The sequence below is a fragment of the Pituophis catenifer genome, unplaced genomic scaffold (assembly GCF_029215685.1).
Source record: "Pituophis catenifer annectens isolate HBS135680 unplaced genomic scaffold, rPitCat1.0.hap2 SCAF_1, whole genome shotgun sequence".
Lineage (NCBI taxonomy): Eukaryota > Metazoa > Chordata > Lepidosauria > Squamata > Colubridae > Pituophis > Pituophis catenifer.
The window spans coordinates 25,671,714-25,687,795 of NW_027256881.1; the positions used below are offsets into that span (position 1 = coordinate 25,671,714).

Sequence of the window (16,082 nt, forward strand, 5' to 3'; positions counted from 1 at the left end):
ATGAACTTTCTAGATATACAGTACATGATCTCTCAATAGTTTTTTATAATGATATTCCTTTTAATTCATTGGGATAATAGAACCAAATATTATTTGGGTAAATGATTTTGCACAATTCATTTAATTTCCGCCAAAAGGAGAAAATAAAGTATCAATTTTAATTGCCTCCATCCCATCATTGGACATCAACCAAACTTATTTTGCTCAGGGTTTATTTAGCATATTCCTATGCCCACAAGGACTATTGTTCACTTAAATGCTTAGTTTGCAAATACAATGAAAGAAGCTGTCATGCCTGAAAGATAATGCTCAAAATTGCAGAATGGGTTGGGAGAGGAAAAAGAGAGAAAGGCTGATTAGAAGAGGTGATGGCCAACAATGTATTTGCTTGCTTTAGCTCAAAATCAAAGATTTTAAAGTTTATAAGCAAACCCAGTGGATCCCAAGAGCATTCTAACACAATCTTTTTTGTTTCTCAGGGGACCGATTTCAGGTTCCATTTTGTCAGCAGTAAAATCCATTAGTCCTGAGAAGGCTCCCCTTGGTTCCTGTGTGATCCATTTCCATTTCCATTTCTTTTGAGAATTACAGAAGAGAGAATTTCCAAAAGTTGGAGAATTTAGCATTCTGATTACAGCTGCTAGGCTGACTGTCATTATTTATTTATTTATTTATTTATTTATTTATTTATTTATTTATTTATTTATTGGTTCAATTTATATGCCGCCCTTCTCCAGAGACTCAGGGCAGTTTACAATGCGTTAAGCAATAGCCTTCATACTTTTGTATATACCTGCTTAGTAGGGCTTTCAGCCCCCCCAGCGGTGTTCTTTTTTATACAAAGTCAGCTTATTGCCCCCACAATCTGGGTCCTCATTTTACCTACCTCGGAAGGATGGAAGGCTGAGTCAACCTTGAGCCTGGTGAGATTTGAACTTGCAGTAATTGCAGGCAGCTGGTGCTATTTAACAGTACTTTAACAGTACTTTAGTCTGCTGTGCCACCAAGGCTTGGTGGGCATGGCCTGGCATGGCTTGGTGGGCATGGCTTGGGCATGGCACTAAATACTGGAAATTCAGGATTTATTTAACCAGTGGACAAATTATTGAACAAATAATTATGCATGGGAGGCTTTTAATAATGGCAAAAAGATATGAGGAAGAACATTATTTTCCTAATAATACATCTGATCCAGAGGTGGGTTTCAGCAGGTTCTGACCAGTTCTGGAGAACCGGTAGCAGAAATTTTGAGTAGTTCAGAGAACCGGTAGTAAAAATTCTGACTGGCCCCGCCCCCATCTATTCTCTGCCTCCCAAGTCCCAGCTGATCGGTAGGAAATGGGGATTTTGCAGTATCCTTCCCCTGGAGTGGAGTGGGAATGGAGGGTTTACAGTATCTTTCCCTTGCCATGCCCAAGCCATGCCCACCAAGCCATACCATGCCACGCCCACCAAGCCACACCCACGGAACTGGTAGTAAAAAATTTTGAAACCCACCACTGATCTGATCCTGCTGGAATTGAAGATGCAATAGGCATCACTGCTAATTTAATTTCCCTAGAATGTTTATTTACATAAATTTGTTTCTTGCTCACAGAGTGTAGTTTGGTTTATATTTGAAGTGTATAATTCGGATTATTATCATTATCAAAAAATGCATTTGGGGGGAAATTTGTACTCAGAAAATCCATTAGTAGTGACCCTTCCTGAGAAACCCATACTTTGATTATGCTTCAAGCAATCAAAGGTCACAAATAATCTGTATATTTGCCTACATGTCCACCTGTGTATATTTGCTTATTTATAAATGCCTTCATTTGACTGATATTTCTCATTTATTTTGCTGTTCTGCAGCTGTTCTGCTCATCATCTGTTTATGTCTTTGTGGTGCCAAAAGAGTCAAAAGGGATTCAGATTAATCTTTCAGATTAATGGATTGGAGGCTAGTTTGGGGTCTTGGGCTGCAAAATTTGAAGGTAAGATGGTATTCTGTCATTGTTGGCAATTTCCTTTACTTCTTTTTTTTTTCTTTTTTTGCAAAATGATCCAAACTGTTGAATCTTTTGTGGGAAAATGTGTATACTTACTCGAAATGCATCTTTGCAAAAAGTGTCTTTCTTTTGGGTTCTCAGCATTTCTATCCTATTTGCTCTGCTTTTAATGATTATGGCTGCTTACAGACTGTATAAGAAAATTGCTCAGACTGCATTTGTATAATTTATCTGCTGGTCTCTCCTGTGCCATATAATTGTTGCTATGTTGTTTGGGTAGAAAATTTTTGAAAGCTAATGATGTAATTTTTAAAAAAGGATTTTTTTTAATGCAAGTCTTCATAAACAGCTGATTTGACAGATATAAAGTAAAGCTTCAATTTAATGGACCGTTTGTAAATAGAGACTGGATGTACATTAAGCCCAAATGCCATTAAATCTGAATTTATGTGAGTTGCAACAATTTGTTCATTTGAGTAATGACATGTGGCAGATTAATGCAAATACATAAATTATGTCATTTACATCAATGTTTGTTATGTATATAATTATGTAGTGAGGGCAATAATATAAATTACATTGTTAATGTGTACCATTGTATGATTTATACAGACAACATAAATTTATAAAAATGATGAAACTTGTCTGGATTACTGTAGAACAAAGAACTTTATATGTAAAATGCTGAAACATAAAACATGTGTTCATTGTTTCCAAAATTTACTAACCAAAGGTCCATTAAACCAAGGTTTACTGTATATGGATATATATTTGTGTATTGTAATTAACAGTTTTTAAAAGGTAATAGATATTATGATTTATAGACTAGAATATATTTCAGGGGATCCATGCACTAAGGAAAGAATTGAATAAGTATAAATGAATATAATTTGTAACTAATTAATTATATGAAATAATTAATTTTAAATAAATAAAATCTGGATATAATTGAACTAATCATTACAAATTTGAATCTCAAGGTACATTGCTGACTAAATTTATGGTTTAGGATTTTTTTTTAAAATCAAGAACTCTAGCAATACAATTATTTTGCCTTCCAAATCACCTATTCCTGTTTTATCTGTTCAGTCTTCCTTGTTGATTAACATTCCATGGGAGATAGCTCTTCCCCCTTTGGCTTCCTCAATCCATGGAAGAAGAAAGTTGGTTTTAGGGGAAGTTAGGAATTTACTAGGAAGATCATCCTTTGAAGAATTAGTGTTGAAGTAATTAAAATATGTGATTTATTGTGAAGGGCATCATCTATATCTTTTCATTTTACTTGGTTAGTAGTATATCAGAGCAATAGTATAATTTCTGCTCCTTCCACTTATTTTAATTCAGATCCTCTCAGTAGTTTTACCAGGTTCATCTCCTTGGATATTGGTGCAGCTATTTATAGGCTTTAATGCCACCTTTACTGCACTTAGGTAAAGGTTCCCCTCGTACGTATGTGCTAATCGTTCCCGACTCTAGGGGCTGGTGCTCATCTCCATTTCAAAACCGAAGAGCCAGCACTATTCGAAGACGTCTCCATGGTCATGTGGCTGGCATGACTAAACACCAAAAGTGCATGGAACGCTGTTACCTTCCCACCAAAATGGTTGCTATTTTTCTACTTGCATTTTTAGGCGCTTTCGAACTGCTAGGTTGGCAGAAGCTGGGACAAGTAACGGGAGCTCACCCCGTTATGCGGCATAGAAAGATGCAAATTGTAATCTTCGAACATGAGAATTTCCTTAGCAGATACCATATAGTCATGAAGTTGTATGTGCCTTATCTTATTCAGTTTTCATTCTTAGCTGCCTTATCACCTAACATCTATTTTATTCAAAATTGTATTTTCCTGAGCCTATATAATTGCAGCTCTACAGTGAGGGTGTCCATGTCAGATTCAAAGCACTCTTGTTTGCCTCAGATGAGAATACAGAGTATCATGCTCCGAATTTCATTCCATTTTCCTTTCCACTTGATTTCTATTGTTCCCCTGTTTCCCAGTGGTCAGTTGATCTTTGTAACAAATCATATAACATGAAACATCTCCAGCTATGTCCCTGATTACTTCCGTGTGCAGTTTAATGACTGAGAGCATTAGCAGAAAATATTTGCTAACACTTAGTTCATTTTTATAGATTTATATGTCACTGTCCATACAAAAAATTAGGAGTGGTGGCGGGTTCCTGTATACTGAATTCTTATTTGTTTGTTTGCTTTGTTTGTACTGAATTGTATTTTGAGAAATATGCAGCAGTCTAGTGCTAAGAGCCTTGGTAGTACAGGGGTTTAAGGCACCTTGTTATTAAGCTTATTAAGACCAGCTGCCTGCAATTACTGCAGGGTTCGAATCTCGCCAAGGCTCAAGGTTGACTCAGCCTTCCATCCTTTCTAAGGTAGGTGAAATGAGGACCCAGTTTGTGGGGGCAATAAGCTGACTTTGTATAAATATACAAAAGGATGAAGGCTATTGCTGAGCACATTGTAAGCCGCCCTGAGTCTTCGGAGAAGGGCGGCATATAAATCAAATTAAAAAAAAAAAAAAACTTTACAGAAGTGCTAGCTGACAGAAAGACAGTGTCATTAAGTAAATGTCAGCTGTGCTTGTTTGGTTTTGTGTTCCTTGTTAATAATTATAGAGAGGAAGCTACCTATTTCCTCCTCTTTGCCTCCCCCCCCAGTGGAAGTGTTTGGAAGCCAGATATTCTACTCAGGACAGAAGACAATGCTGGCCTTGAACTGCCACCTTAAAAATTACAATTGTACATATATTTCTCTTGAGGCATGCAAGTCATCCCAAGTCTATGGTTCAAAACAGAAGGATGAAGTTAACTAGAATTACTCTCGTTTTCCAATTTGTTACAACAGTGGAAGACCTATTGTGTTTGTAACTGTCATAACAATATATATTTTAGAAATAATATAATACAAATAAAAATACATTTTAGAAAACAGACGAAGAAAAAACCCTGTATAATGTATACACATGCTAGACCAGGGGTCTGCAACCATAAACACTCAAAGAGCCACTTGGGCCCGTTTCCCACAGAAAACAAAACACAGGGAGCCACAAAACCTGGGTGGGAGTGGCCAACTTGACATCATTCACTCCCACCCAGTCACATGATCTCCCCCAGCCACGCCTATCTAGGTTTTGTGGCTCCCCCTGTTTTCTATGGAAAATAGGTATCCCCCTCTCTCTGTCTCTCTCCCTCTCTAATCTCTCTGTCTCCCTCCCTCTCTTTCATCCCTCTTTCTCCCTCTCTATCATCCTCTCTCTCTATCTCCCTCTCCCTTTCTTCCCTCTCTCTCTTTTCTCTTTCTCTCTGTCTCTCTCTCTCTTTCTCTCTCATCTTTCTCTTTATTTCTCCCTCCCTCCCTCTCATCTCTTTCTCTCATCTCTTTTTCTCTCTATCTCCCTCTATCTCCCTCTCCCTCTCCCTCTCATCCCCCTCTCTCCCTCATCACTCTTTCTCTCTTTCTTTCTCCCCCCCCCGTGTGTGTGTGTGTGTATCTCTCTCTCTCGCTCCCTGTCTCTGTCTCTTCTCACTCTCTTTGGAAAGCCCTGCGTGCTCTCCTTGGGGCTTTTCATTACCCGTTTTTCTTTCTTCCTTTTGGAAATCTGGGCTGGGTGAAGAATGAGCCAACCTGTGGCAGAGACTTCTCTCCTCCTCCCCCTCCTCCCCCTTCTCTTCTCGCAAACCCCTGGCCAGCTGTGGTGGTGCTCCGACCATGCCATTGCCGCACAGGACGATGGCTTTTTCATCCCTCTGCTGCGACAGGGTGGCAGGGAGCTGCAGCAGAGGGCCCAAAGAGCCGCATGCGGCTCCGGAGCCGCAGGTTGCCAACTCCTGTGCTAGACAGATCACATTTTCCATCTTTCATTCTCTCAACCATCTTGTCTTCCTAACCAAACTGGAAGTTTGGATTAATAAGAGTTTTGTTTTTCTTTTTAAAAGTCTGAATCATATAAGCAAAGGTTTCTAGTTCTCATGGCAGCAGGAATGCATCTGCCTAGGAAAGTCTCTGAATCCAGTGCAAGTGGGACTTCTAATAATGAGATGAGTAAGATTTGTTTGCTCAGCATGGTTTCTCATCTCTTCACACAACTAGCAACTGCACAGAATGTTTCTGCAGATCACATTGCAGCTCTATTATTTTGATCATATTTTTTTCCCAAAGAAATAAAGGTTCATTTGTATTCATTGGAGTTAAAATTACTGTGTTAAATAGCTGTTACTGCAGTCATTATGAGCTGGCCTGACTGCATCCTGGGGTCTAAACGAAGCTGGTATTCTTGTGAAACCTTTCATTCCTTTTATGGTTCCTGCTTACTTCAGAAATCCTTTCAGCTCAAAAGAAATGCCGGTCCTACCTATCAACTAAATAAAGAGGCTCTGGGCACAGCATAAAGTGCAATAGGGCAAGGACTCTGGACAAAGATCTTGGCTTCCCTTCAAAAAATTTTCTTTGAAGAAATCTTTGATTGAACAGAAGAAATAACAGAATAGAGTAAAGCAGTTTTTAAGACTTACATTTTAGTCATGATGCCCATTATGCAGGATATATACATGGGGATTAGAGAAGGCACAAACAGAACATAGGGAAAAGGCTTTAAGGAGTAGAGAGCCTCATAAAGATAATTTAATTAGCAGACCACCTGATATATGTAAACATATTGAGAGGTAACTTGAAACTTGACTTTAGGTCTGTCTCCAGCCAGCTAGTCACTAGCAGGGTCATTTATCACAGGTCATATTTCAAGGTTTGTAAAATAGATGGCTCTATTTCAGGGATTGGAATGACTTGTCAGATGTCCTACTGATTATTATTTGTCAGGCCCCCAAATGAAGAAATGTGCATTTGGGATTGAATTAGGTATTCATGTACTGTGGTGTACAGAAAGTAGTGTAGGTACATTATGAGAATTTAAAGGGAGTAAAGGGAATGTTATAAAGCCACTGTCCTTTCAGCAGCCTGTGAGTTTTTGTGGAATAGAGTAATTTTACTTGGGATGAAACACTACTGTACTAAACCTTGGCATTAGGACAGCATGAGAGATAGGCCTAAAAGAGGTAAAAGATAAAAATGCAGATGAAGTAAAATGTATTCTTGAACAGGATGAATTGGAGGAAAGGGAAGCATCTTTGTTCCTTTTTGTAATTCTCTCCAGAGTTTTGTACAATTTATTTGTTTATTTTCCCAGGATACTGTGTACTTTATCTCACAGGATTAATTTTTGATGACTTTAGAATAATGAGATTCATTTCAGATGGCTCAGGTTTTTGGAGGCCTTCCCACGCTCTTAAATCAACACTGGAATAGAGTTCTCAGTATATAGCACAACCTCGTCATTAAAATGTTTGAATACTTTGTCCCCAGTTGAGAGTAGTTCTTGTATCATCTCTAGGCAGTGTAAGGAATATGTAATACTGTATAACTGGAACGTTTATTTCAAAGGTAAGCTTTGAATCCCTTGAGCTTCATTTTACTTAGTGATTTTTAAGATTTGTCTATTGTAACATGAACTGCATGTACCTGCCTTTGAATAGTATTCAGAATCTTCCAACTAATCAAAACTGCTGCTGCAAAAGTTCTGCTAGCTAGTTTTGCTATCTTATGCTTGCACCATCAATGCTAGCTATCACCAGCAGCTGTGGTGGCGCACTGGTTGGAATGCAGTATTGCAGGCTTACTCTGACCACTGCCAGGAGTTCGATCCTGACCAGCTCAAGGTTGACTCAGTCTTCCATCCTTCCGAGGTCGGTAAAAATCAGGACCTAGATCAGGGATGGCTAACCTTTTTGCCGTTGCGTGCCAAAAGTGGGGGTCATGTGTGAGTGTGCCCATAACCATAATTCAATGCGCTCCGCTCCCCGCATATACTCCCTATGTGCGACCCTCGCTTTTGGCACGCAATGGCCCGGTGGGCCCATTTTTCACCCTCCCTAGGCTCCAGAGGCTTCCTTGGAGCCTGGGGAGGGTGAAAACTGCCTTCCCTACCCCCCCACCCCAAGGCCATCCAGAGGCTGGAAACGGCTCGTTTCCCGACTCCCGGTGGGACCGGAAGGCCGGAAAATCAGCTGGCCGGCGCACGCATGGACGCTGGAGCTGAGCTAGGGCAACACTTGTGTGCCCACAGATATAGCTCCGCGTGCCACCTGTGGACCTAGATTGTTGAGGGCAATATGTTGACTCTGTAAACCGCTTAGAGAAAGCTGTAAAACACTATGAAGCAGTATATAAGTCTAAGTGCTATTGCTGTAATATGTCAAGACAGGACTATCCCAGCTCAGTCTAAAGTGATGAGTTACCTGAGATGTGGGAACTTCTGTCTTTTCCAAAATATCTGAGGGTTAATGCAAGCTCATTTCAGTTTCCTAAAACATATATTAGGACAGTAATATAATAAGAATAGATACTCAGAAGATTCCATGAATTGTTTTCTTGGCTGATTAGTGAGAATAATTTTTCCCTAATTTATACATTGAAGAGAATGCTACTTTTGTTCCTACTTTTAATAGTAGGAACAAAAGGAGTCTGGGTCTTGTGAGCCTATAATCCCAGTCACAACTGGCAAAGATCCCACTAGCACACTTTGTTGTACCAGTCCTGAAACCTATTTAACAAAATTTGAAGATCTTAAACTACCAATTTATACAACTGAATTTTTGTATGAAATTAAGAGAAAAAGTTAAGGGAGACATTTGTAATTGAGCAGCAGAAGATAGAATTTGAATGTGCAAATGATGAACATGTAATTTAGCAATATACATTATCAAAATGTATAAATTTTCATTGAAATTTGAAACTGAAGAATAACAAATAAAAAGGTATAATAAAATGGGCTAAGAATTTTGGACATAATAAACTGATGGAATAGTGGGAAAATATCTGTTTAAAAGGATTGAAACTTACATCAGTCTATAATCTAAGAGGTTTTTGTATAAAATGATGTATTGTTGGTATATGACTTCAGAAAAATTGTCTAGAATGTATAAAGTTACTTCAAATTTACATTGGAAATGTGAAAAACATGGTCATTTTACCATGCCATTTGTAAAAATGCCAGAAATTTCTGGGTTCAAATAGGCGGAAAAAATGGACTGGAATGGAATATTTAGCCAAGTGGGATTAGATACACAAGGAATTTGTTTCTGGTGCAGAAACTCTCAGTGTGCATGCAAAGCAACAGAGTAATCATCATCATCATACCAATAAAAGGGGATAATAAAGAAGACAACAAGGATAATAATAATAACACTACATCCATACAACATGGGTAAATATACATAGATATTAGACACTATTGTGAGAATTAGATATTCAGCACAGTGATGGCATGAGGGAAAACACCGTCCCTTTTTCTAAGTGTTTTGGCATGCAATACCCTATAGTGGCATTCTGAGGGGAGGAGTTAAAACAGCTTATGTCCAGGATGTCAGGGGTCTATAGATATTTTCTGAGACTTCCTTCTAACCTGCACCATATAAAGGTCTTCTATAAAAGGCAGGCTGGTTGAATTGTTCTTTCTGCAGTTTTTACTAGTCAGAGTCTGTACCTGTCCTGTTTAGTTGCTGTACCAAACCAGACAGTTATAGAAATACAATGACAGATTCAATTTTAATGGCTCTGAAACACCCATAACGGAGGAACAGTTAGCGAAGATAACAGAACTAGCAAATGGCAAAACTAACTTGACTGATTAGAGAAAGATCAACATGTACATTTATCAGTGACTGGATACCCCTGAGAAAAATGAACTTGACATATATGGGTTTGAGGATTAGAAAGGGTAGCAACTTCTTTACATCAGTAAAGAAGAAAATTATGATATAACTTTAGAGAGAGAAGGCAAAATATAAATGTAACTATAACCATTGTCAAGAAGTTTGGCAGTGCCTGTTTATAATCATTTTTTTCCTTTTTAAAATTTTGTATTTTCACTATTTAATAGCTTTGTTTATTTTATTTTATTTTTTCCCTTATTTTCTATACTTTATATTCTTTAAAATTTCTTAAATAAAAATTATATAAATATTTTAATGTTTTATCAACCTTAGCTGGATTAAAACGGAAATAATTCAAAATCATTTTATAATTATTATAATTATATCAGTCTTGAATAATATTCATTTTAGTTAAATATACCTTTCCTGTTAAGCTCAATGAAATTTTAACTATATATTTACAGTAGTGTTCATTGTGATTAAAAATGAATGCTTAAAATCATGAACAGAATTTTGTTGATAATATTTTGGACTTTATATTATGTTTTTAACTGGGCATGTTAGCTACCCAAAGCCTTAACTGATTTGGTTGAGGGACTTAATTATGAAAAATAAACATTTCCCAAATATTTAAAGGAATTCAAACCGCAATTAAACCACCAGTTTTTACAGATTTCTATATTAAAACCCAAGGAAAGTAAATAAAGCAAATAGGATTGCCTCATTGACATTATTAAATAATTGCTGGATAATTATGTAAAATGTACATAAAACATATGTGTATATATATATGTATGTATGTATGCATGCATGTGTTATTGATAAAACGTAGTATATCATCACCATATATGGACAGCTTATGGTCATTTCCAACCATAATTATAATTTAAAATAGGCCAGTGATTCCAATATCAATTAAGTTAAAAATAAAAGATGAGTGTCATTCAGATATCATTATTTTAACAGGGGATATCTTAAGTGAAAATTCCATTTCTAATAAAGGTAGCACAAGGAATAGAATACCATTTTATTTCAGTCAATAAAAGCAGGAGGAAATCCGTATTTAGGAAAATGTGGAAATTCAGTATAGCAAGAAAATGCTATAGTTTTTTCCCCCCTTGAGCTTTCTCTTCCAGGCAGCTTCTGCATTTATTATTGAATACTGAGATTTCTAGTTCTTATTAACTTTACATCAAAAATGCTCTTTTGGAGCTGTGGAGCTCAGTGTTGCTGTTCCAGATGGTGACTGCCAAGAGATCTAAGGGCTCTTGAAATCAGATATTGATGCTCAGAGCAAACTGGCTTTTCAAAATTAAAGAAACAACACTTTTTAAAAACCACCTGTTTTATACTGTTTTATTCAAATGTTAATATTCTAAATACTTACATCACAGTAATATTAAAATCCTCAAAGGTAGCATTGAGAATAGTAATAGTGCAAGGCGATTTTGGCTTATTCTATTTTAAGATTTTCCTTTTGGAGGTGTTTGTATGTGCTGGTGCTACTTTCCTAAATTGCTGTAGAATTTTGCTTTTATTACTGTTTTTTGTAAGCATGGAAAGTGAAAGAGAACAAACAGTTTGCTAAAAATTGCATTAAAAATGTTGCTCGACAGATGGGCAACATATACATTTAATAAATAAATAAAAATATTTGGTTTTGCACAGTGCAGTGGTTTGAATTCATTTGCAAAGGGATGTTTTGGAATGCCCCGTTGCATGAATGTAGCATCTTTTTAAAGTAGCCTCATCTTTTTCCAGGCTTGCATGGCTGTTGTAGAAACTTCTCCCTAGCAGTCATATGTTCCTGGATATAGAACAGTGATGAAATTCAAAATTTTTTATTACTGGTTCTGTGGGTGTGTCTTGGTGCGTGTGGTGTGGCTTGGTGGGCATGTCTTGGTGGGTGTGGCAGGGGAAAGATACTGCAAAATCTCCAATCCCACCCCACTCCAAGGAAGGATACTGCAAAATCCCCATTCCCTCCCCACTCTGGGACCAGCCAGGGGTGGTATTTGCCGATTCTCTGAGCTACTCAAAATTTCCGCTACTGGTTCTCCAGAACCTGTCAGAACCTGCTGGATTTCACCTCTGATATAGAGGTTCCTGCTTTAATGAGTCACAGAGATGTTTCTATTTTCATGTATTATGGAATGCCTCTTTTTAATAAACTCTGAACTACCGCACAATCTTATGTATGGTTATAAGTCTGCTTCCAATAATTCTCATGCTGCATCAACCTTTTAATCTACCGAGATGGCTAGTTTAGATTTTTTTTTTTTTTGCAAGCCTTTGGGTTTTTATTGTTGACATAATTTATTTATTTATTTATTTATTTATTTATTAAATTTTTATACTGCCCCCTCTCCCGAAGGACTCGGGGTGGTGAACAGCCAAAATTAAAAACACACAATACAAATATTAAAATGCATTAAAACAGAATTAAATTATCTTAGGCTTCTCCAATTTAAAACCCCGTTACCCATAAAATTCACCAATTAAAAAATTTTAACCCAGCCCGGCTTGCTGAAATAAAAAAGTCTTCAGGGCCCGGCGGAAGGTCCGGAGATCCGGGATTAGTCGTATCCCTGGGGGCAGCTCATTCCAGAGGGCGGGTGCCCCCACAGAGAAGGCTCTTCCCCGGGGGGTCGCCAGCCGACATTGCCTGACAGACGGCACCCCGAGGAGACCCTCTCTGTGGGAGCGTGTTGGCCGGTGGGAGGTTATCGGAGGCAGAAGGTGGTCTCGTAAATAACTGGGTCCTAAGCCATGGAGCGCTTTGAAGATGAGAACCAACACCTTGAAGCGCACTCGGAAGACCACTGGAAGCCAATGCAGCTCGCGCAGGAGAGGTGTCACGTGGGAGCGCCATGCCGCCCCCATAAGTACCCGCGCGGCCGCATTCTGCAGCAGTTGGAGCCTCCGAGTGCTCCTCAAGGGGAGCCCCATGTAGAGAGCATTACAGTAGTCAAGGCAGGAAGTAACGAGGGCATGAGTGACCGTGCATAGGGAGTCCCGATCCAGAAAGGGGCGCAACTGGCGTATCAGGCGAACCTGATAGAAAGCCCCCCTGGCCACGGCCGTCAAATGCTCTTCTAAGGACAGCCGTGCGTCCAGGAGGACACCCAAGTTACGCACCCTCTCCGTGGGGGCCAATGTCTCGCCCCCAATAGTCAGCGATGGCACCAGCTGACTATATCGGGACGCCGGCAGCCACAGCCACTCAGTCTTGGAGGGATTGAGTCGGAGCCTGTTCCGCCCCATCCAGACCCGCACCGCCTCCAGGCACCGGGACATCACTTCAAGGGCATCGTTGGGGTGGTCTGGGGTGGAGATGTACAGCTGGGTGTCATCAGCGTACAGATGGCACTGCACCCCAAAACCACGGATGATCTCGCCCAGCGGCTTCACATAAATGTTGAACAGGAGAGGCGAGAGGACCGACCCTTGTGGCACCCCACAAACCAAGTGCCTTGAGGTCGACCTCTGCCCTCCAGCCAACACAGACTGCGACCTGTCGGAGAGATAGGAGGAGAACCACCGTAAAACAGTGCCTCCCACTCCCAACCCCTCCAACCGGCGCAGCATGATACCATGGTCGATGGTATCAAAAGCCGCTGAGAGGTCTAATAGGACCAGAACAGAGGAGCAACCTCTGTCCCGAGCCCTCCAGAGATCATCAACCAACGCGACCAATGCCGTTTCCGTGCTGTACCCGGGCCTGAAGCCGGACTGGAACGGATCTAGATAGACGGTTTCCTCCAGGTACTGCGGGAACAATGAACAATAGCATCTTTCATATTTTAAAAAAAAGTCTCTGTGTATAGACCCTTCATTTCAAATTTGTAGACTCATCATCCTCTATTCACTTGGAAACCTGGTTGAATTTGCCAAGATATAAAAGATGCAGAATTAAGTTAGAGAAAGTATATGTTATTTGAATGAAAACTTTAAAGAACAATAAAGATAGCTTTTTAAAAAAAAGCTATGTCTAAGAGCAGGGTTTCCTTTTCCCAGTATCGAATGATCTATATCTGTATTTATTTCACAGCTAAACATACCGATATAGAACCCAATACTGTAGGATGCTAACGCTGTAGTCCTGTTAACCTAGTAAGAGAAGCAAGGATGAAGGACATAATAGCTTGAAAAGTAATATTTTGTGGAATAGAATTGGGATGTATGTATGTATGTATGTATGTATGTATGTATGTATGTATGTATGTATTTACTTACTTACTTACTTACTTACTTACTTACTTACTTACTTACTTACTTACTTATTAGATTTCTATACCGCCCTTCTCCCGAAGGACTCAGGGCGGTGTACAGCCATATTAAAACACATATAAATATACAAAATTTAAAACAATTTAAAATTGAATATATAAAAATTTGGCCCATAGATTAAAACACACATACACCCATTCTAAAAATCGTATTAGGCCAGGCCGGCTTGTTAGAACAAGAGGGTCTTTACATAAATACAAATATGAGTTTGGTTTCATTTTTTTTCTAGGTTAAACTTTTATTACAATATCTAAGTAGAAAAGGAAGGCCTTCTGAACAATTAAAGAGATTCCTTTTGTTTTTCCAGTAGGATGCAGCGGAGGCTGACCCAAGAAAGACACTTGTTAGCCATCAATAACTGGCAAAGAATTTTCCCTTTCCTGGGATCTTAGAAAAACAATGCTAGGCATAAAGAGTGATATAACTGATGAGTGGTGGTTTGAAAAGGTGAGATCAATACTGAAGGAACAAGGAAGGACCAGCAAGTGAGGAAACTCTTGGGGTATAGTGGTTGGGCCACATGGCATCCTGTCATGATTAATGCAGTTATGGGAGCAGGGCAGTGTCAGGGGGAAGAAATAAACTTATTACAACGTGGTTTAAGTCCTGTAGTAACAGTGAAAGAACAGAAAAGGGCCAAGCCCTTAGGAATGGATGTTGAGAAAGCCATTGCAAGTGTTATATGTGAATAACTGCTAAAGTAATTGCCCTGGAAATCTGGAAGTCATTTTTCTGTTGCTTGCATACTAAGATAAGATAACCTTTACTGTCACTTTTTCTGTGTACACGCTGGCATACATTAAAAATGAAATTCTGATGCCCTCTTTCAAAAGAAAAAAATATATACTATATATACATACATACACAGACACACACATATCCATAAGCGGAAAAAAGTCTTGAGAGACTACTATTACTATTTTGAAAGAGAATTGAATTGAGCAACATTTTTCCTATTATGAATATTATCGCAGTGTGGTTATTCAGCAACTCTTTCAGATTAGTTCTCTTCCCAAAGAGGCAATAGATTTGATTTCTTATGTACTTGATAGGTGCAATTATAGAAGCTAGCAAGGAGAAATAGTAGTGCTCATATCAGGGATGACTTGGCTACAACAGCCTCCTCTCTAGTAACCTCCTGGTTAGTGTATTGCACTGCAGTTTATCTTGGTCTGCCTTTAAAGATGATTTAGTGACTGCACCTGTGCAGAATGCAGTAGCCAGCCTGCTGTCTGAAACATACTTTATTGACCATGTCATACTGATCCTATAGGATCAGTATCCTATAGCATTCAGGATTAATCAGTGGTGGAATTAATTTTTTTTTTACTACCGGTTCTGTCAGCAGGGCTTGGTGGGTGTGGCTTGGTGGGCGTGGCAGGAGAAGGATATTGCAAAAACTCCATTCCCACCCCACTCTGGGGCCAGCCAGAGGTGGTATTTGCCGGTTCTCCAAACTACTCAAAATTTCTGCTACCGGTTCTCCAGAACCTGTCAGAACCTGCTAAATAGCACCCCTGGCATTAATTAATACATGTGTTGTGCCTACATGGCATTCAAGTCAATACTGAGTTGCTTACCAACCTGATTTTCACAGGTAAGATTAAAAAACACAGCGATGTACAATGTACGTGATGATGCCATTGGGCAACTTGTTTGCTTTATAGATTTGCATCCCAACATGGGATGCAAATATATAAGTACAAATATACATTTACTTGATGATATTACATCACTTGCTCCTCCATGTGCCCCTCTCACGGATGGTCCACCTTTTCTGGCATGGTGTTTTAGCTTTGGAAAGAGAAATGCACAGGCTCTTTCATGCAGTAGATTGAAGACCTGACTGCACTTGTCACCTGTGAGCACATTGCCGATACGTGTAGAACTTCCGTACTTGTACGGAAAAGTAGAACGAAATATGGGACTCATTTGTACATAATACAGTATATTAAAAAATGATAGCTTATATAAATTATTCAAAATATATACATGCTTGAATTATATTTTCATATTTTAAAAGCATTTTCTATGTGGTTTTTTTTCTTTTATTTGGCAGTATATGTATTTCTCTCAT

The 16,082-nt window shown here is 38.9% G+C and overlaps 1 long non-coding RNA gene across 1 annotated transcript in view; it reads left to right on the forward strand.

Moving 5' to 3' along the window:
* LOC139319379 (uncharacterized) overlaps positions 1 to 16,082 on the forward strand; it is an 81,563-nt gene that overhangs the window by 41,287 nt on the left and 24,194 nt on the right. The window contains exon 2 of the long non-coding RNA XR_011600620.1: positions 1,855 to 1,976. This is a non-coding gene — a long non-coding RNA (uncharacterized lncRNA). The remainder of the gene's footprint in view (positions 1 to 1,854; positions 1,977 to 16,082) is intronic.